Here is a 5,690-nt window from a genome sequence, read left to right as displayed (position 1 = left end):
TTTTTTTTTTAAGTGCCTTAAAAAGAAAGTAAATGACATAGTAGGGATACCAGAGAAAAAGAAAAGTTAAAGAATATTTTAAACATTATATGCAAATGTGGAATTTTAGAGAAATCTAGAATTTATAGGAATGAAAAGAGCAAAAACAACTATTATTGTTTGAGCCCAGGAGGCAGAGGTTGCAGTAAGCTGAGATTACACCACTCCAAGCCAACCTGGGCAACAGAGCGAGACCCTGTATCAACCAAACAAACAAAACAAAACAAAACAATGGCAACAACAATAACAACAAAACCCCCAAAGCAATTATTAAATACCTTCTATGTGCCAGGTACAAAATTATATATTACTTATAAACATGTATATGAGAAGAAGCTCATGTATCTTAAATAAAACAAATTTCAATAATGAAAACTCACTTATAAACATAAGCTAATTAAAGAACTACTAATTTTATGGTACTTCATTAGTGATAACGAAGTACCACTTCCAGTATTAGTAAAGCCTCTCCTGTCACCATAATAAAGATGTCATGGAATGTAACACTTCCGATTAAATGTTAAGCCTATCGTTCCTTGTGAACACCTGAGTGAGGCAATTGATGATCACAGTGTCTATGCCAAGGTATTTAGAGTAAATTACAGATATATTAGACCATTCTGGGTTTTTCTTGCCACTTCATTGGTCACTGTTTCTTCATTAACTTTGTTGGTAGGTCTGGAGTCAACTGTAGATGTTGAGCTGCCTAGGGCTGAAGCCTAACGCCCTCTTTTCTCTTGAAATGACCTTATATAACACTCATATGCTCATGAGCCTCAAAATGTCTATCTCTAGCCATTACTTCTCCCCTAAGCCCCCTGAGTCTCATATTTAACCACCTGGTTGACATCGCCACCTGGATAAATAATTAGCCGCTCCCAACTTCTCACAGGTGACACTAATTTCTTGATTCCCATACCCACGGGAAAAAAAAAGAAAACCCATTCCATTCTGAGTCTTCTTTGTCTCAATAAATGGTACCACTTTTTATCTAGTTTCCCAACCCCAAAACTGGAGTGAGCCTTGGCTCTTTCCTTCCTCTTATCCCTCCCATCTCATACAGGAATTCTAGACTATTTTACCTCCCAAACACCTATCATGGTCCCAGTCCAAAGCAGCGTCATTTCTTTCATGGATTACTGGAACAGCTTCCAAGTTGTTTTCTCTGCTTCCTGCATCCCAACTATCTATTATTCACATAGCAGCCAGCGGTCTTTGTAAAATTCAAATCAAATCATAGTATTTCCTTGCTGAGAGCCTGTTAATGGCTTCTCATTGCATGTATATGAAAATTCAAATGCTTCCTATGTCTTCCACCACCTGGATGCCTACTTCTCCATCCTCTTTGTGTACTACCTACTCCTCCATTCCTCCATTTGCTCGTTACACTTCAACTTCTCCAGCCTCCTTTCTGTCCTTTGAATAGCCAGGTCCTTTACCAATTCATGAAGCTGGTACTCGCGGTTACCACTGTGTGGTGAGTTCTTCACACAGCTCCCCATGTGGCAGATGCCTACTCACCCTTAGGTTTCATCTCAAATACTCTGAAAGACTTTCCATGAAAATGAAGCTCAGTTTACCTTTCTCAACCCCTCTTTGCTCACTCCCATCACATCAGTCTATTGATTTCCTCCCCAGAATCTGTAATTCTTGTAATAACACTCCCCAGAATCTGTAATTCTTTCTCCAGTCACTCATTTCCATGTTTTTTGTTGTCTCCCCAAGAGAATGCAAGAGGAAGGACCTCACCTGCCCTGTCATGACAACATTCCCAGTGGCGAACTTGATGCCTGATGCATGTACGTAGATGCTCAGAAAGTCTTTGCCAGATAAATAAATAAAACAGAGGAATTATGGAAAGTAAGAAGTGAATAATCAGAAATAATAGATTGTTCCAAGGCAAAGGGGCTTTAGAGACTGTTTGATCAAACCCACTTACCTTCCCAAGAAGACAAACCAGAGAGGCTGTTTTCTAAAGCTGAGAGTGAGTGGCTGGAATGGGCTTCTGACATTGAATGCAGTGCTTTCCACTAAGTAAGTGGATCAAAAACTTGGTCCTTGGTCAGCTTTTCACTGGATTGTGCTGAAATGAAGAAAATAAGAGCGATATTACATGCAGTTATATACCTCCAACTATCCTTTTTCAGAAAGAACAAGGTTAGCTCATGTCCTTCTTCCCCTTTCGTGTTTAATATCTTTTCTTTACAAAACAATACTGACAGCAGATAACAGTTTTTTAAAAAATTATCTTTTGACAAAGTAAAAACTTTGAGATCTCTCTTGAGTTCTTTTGTTCTGTGTTTTTGATTATTTTGTTTTGTTTTTCATTTTAAAGAGGCTGAATTTTAAAATTCTGATAACAAAGTATCTCTGAACGAATGAAGTTATTATAAGTGATTTATCTTACAGATCCCACCTCACTCCCTTCCAATCCTACTCCACTTAGATAAGCAGTAAGAGCAGCTTCTTTTATCCTTCAATATCTTCCTCATTCTTATGTAAATGTGCTCATGCACACACACGCACACACACAGAGTTTTGACTTCAATGTAATGCAAAAGGATCATGTCATACACATTACCCTACAATTTGTTTTTATTTTTACCTGATAAAGTAGGTAATATGCGTTGTAGGTTACATGCATTGTAACTCTAGAACAATGCGTATAGTTGTAACTTTCTTTTAATTTTACATAATATTGCATAGTATGAATATACTGAAATATATTCAACCATTTCCCTGCTGATAAATGCTCTCAATTTTCCAGGTTTTTTAAATCCACTACAAACAATGCTCTCATGACATCTCTATATTTATGTCAATAGATTAAAAAGGTCAAAATCTCTCTTTCATCTTTTTCTACATTTAAATCTTTTCTTCGATATTAGGGTTTCTACCTCTTTAGGATACATTTTCAATAGTAGAATTGCTAGATTGGGGGAATCTATATATTTTTAAAATTTTAGTATATACTGATAGTATTTAACCAGCATGGCCTGTCATTGTTCTGTATTCCCAAACATAGTTTTTGTTTTTTGAAACATCCTGCTATAGTAGTTTTGGCCTTGTCTGTCAAAGCATTTTAATCACCTCTGGAACACAACTACTAAGTATGCTAGCTGTCTCTCATTCTGCTATTTGCCACTCTGGAGACAGTTTAGTTGTCTCAAAATCCAAGAGACAAATGTATTTTCATATGAAATGAAAATTTGTATACAAGAAAATGCCCTCACTTTCTGCTCCTTATCTGCCTTCTACTACAGCATTTCCAACCACTTGTTCTACACCATACCCATATGACTGATAGCTTTCTTTGTCTCGAGTCCGTAAGGATATTCTTATACACTAGGACCAAGAATTCTGGTGATATTTAACAGGGTATGTCCCCATTCTTTCTCTGTAAAGAAGTTAAATATTTTATGTTATTTTTTTCTTTTAAAAAGTTAATATGGTGTCTGATCATTAGTTACAATGTTATTCTTTTAGGTATTTCCCTGAAGATAAAGCAGAAACTTTCTTTTTTTGGAAAATCTTATCTGCATTGGCCACCTCTTCCCATCTGACTACTCTGCTATCCAGGGTGTCAGAGTGTTCCATAACATCTTAATAAGCTCATTCTCTTGACCATCACTGGAATCCCCCAAATCACCCATGATTAAGTTCTTACTCTGTAGAGAAATCCACCGAACAGTTGATGACCATTCTCTAAAAATGCAATTGACTCCAACTCTGGAGTGTAGTGCTTTAATGATGGTATATGTTGCAAAAGTATGCAAAATCGTGAAATCACCTGAAATAAAGTAGCTGTGAAATCCTATACCAATTTTACATTATGATTTTGCTTATTAAAAATAGATATAAAACCAGCCAAAGTCCTCACCTGCCAGATTAGTGTCAAGTCCAGTATCTTCACTCTCCATGGTCCAAGAAGGAACATGGAGGTTGGTAAGTCTGACCTCCATATTCTAGGAAGAGAAAATTGGTACTGCCTTTGGTTCTAACTGCTTTATGATCTCAGAGGAAGTGCTGATGTCCAGTGGATCTGGAGCCCTTCACAGCAGCATAGATTTTTCTCCCAAGCCAACCTTAGCATAGGGCCCTTAATGGCCCTTCAAGTTGGAGCTTTTAACTGATAACTTTTTCAGGCCAATCCTTTAAAACGCCAGCTAGCCAGAGAGTGTCAGGATTAATTCAGGTGCCCATTTACAGACTGAAATCATTGTGCCCTTTCCTGCACAAAGGTGTCTGTCTATCCTGGAAACATAAAGGAGTCATCACACACTTTTTTTTTGGAACACTGCTATAGGGTAACCTGGGATACCATATTGCAATACCAACCTACCTAGGATTGCAATTCTGATTGCCCCAGGGAGCCGTATAATTTCTTATGCCCTACGCATGTGCAGGCATGCACACACATACAAATCAAAGGTAGAAACAGCCACAAAAGGAATGATTTAAGGTAGCCTACTCTGCTAAAGACAGCAAGGTAGCTTTCTGGTTATAGAAAGGAAAAAGAAAAAAAAATCCAATTTAAATCTCCAGTGAAGTACTTTGCGACATAACAAATAAATTAAAAAATAAATGTGCTCTCTAAAATATTCAAAGTGTGTGAAGTCTAATCAAAACTCTGCTCTTGTGCTTTAGTACAGACTTCAGAAGAGAGTCAATGGTGTTTGTTTTCTTATAAATGAATTTGAAGTTTATTTGATTCTCTAAGTTAAATAACTTCCATAGCAAAGGAAGGTTTAAAATGTCTGTTCACTTATTTACTGTAGATAGTTAAGTGGTTTGCATCATAAATGCTAATTCAGGAAAAGTAGTCACTTATAGAGTACAATCTTAGGTTACATAAACAATCTGTGCTGCAACTGGTATTGGATGAATTAAGACATGAGTCTACTGGCAATATTTTGCATAAACAATGCATGTCAGGCAAAGAATCAACAAGCTGTACCATTAATCTGCTGCCCCAAATTCCTTAGTTGAAAATGTTCTTCAAATTATTTTTTGTGTGTGCTAAATGTTTTGCTAACATAGAAATATTTCTTCTTTACTTTCCACAGAAGGTCCATGATTTTATCTAAAAACAAACAAACAAACAAAACTGTGCTTCACATTGTCAAATGAAGAAATTATACGTTTTACAGTTTGAATTAGTCTGCATAATGATAAAAAATACATTTACATGCCTACATGATGTCTTAGAAATTAAAGTTAATATATTAGTTAGGATATCTGTTTTTAAAAAAAAAATGACAAAAATCCTGTCTCTGACCTGGTTAAAGTGGCATCTGGTTGGTGGCACTTATCTCAAATCACACAGACATAAGGCAACCTCTTGTCTATCCCAGCTTGGCTTTTTTTTTTTTTTTTTTTTTTTGACAGGGTCTCACTCTGTCACCCAGGCTACAGTGCCTTAGTACGATCATCATAACTCACTGCAGCCTCAAACTCCCAGGTGCAAGCCATCCTCCCATCTCAACCATCTCAACCTCCCAAGTAGCTGGGACTACAGGTATGTGCTACCATGCCCGGCTAATTATTTTGTATTTTTTGTAGAGACAAGGTTCTCCCTATGTTTCCCAGGCTAGTCTTGAACTCCTTGGCTCAAGCGATTCTCCCATCAGCCTCCCAAAGTGCTGGATTAT

General features: G+C 37.0%; 1 non-coding gene across 1 annotated transcript; it reads left to right on the top strand.

The window, feature by feature from the left end:
- Nucleotides 1-5,307: 5,307 nt before the first annotated feature.
- LOC115837139 lies at nt 5,308-5,437 on the top strand. The gene has a single exon (XR_004032171.1). It is a non-coding gene; the product is annotated as a small nucleolar RNA SNORA48 (small nucleolar RNA).
- Nucleotides 5,438-5,690: the final 253 nt, after the last annotated feature.

The sequence above is a fragment of the Nomascus leucogenys genome, chromosome 10, assembly GCF_006542625.1.
Source record: "Nomascus leucogenys isolate Asia chromosome 10, Asia_NLE_v1, whole genome shotgun sequence".
Taxonomy (NCBI): domain Eukaryota; kingdom Metazoa; phylum Chordata; class Mammalia; order Primates; family Hylobatidae; genus Nomascus; species Nomascus leucogenys.
This window is presented reverse-complemented; position numbering and strand designations above follow the sequence as displayed.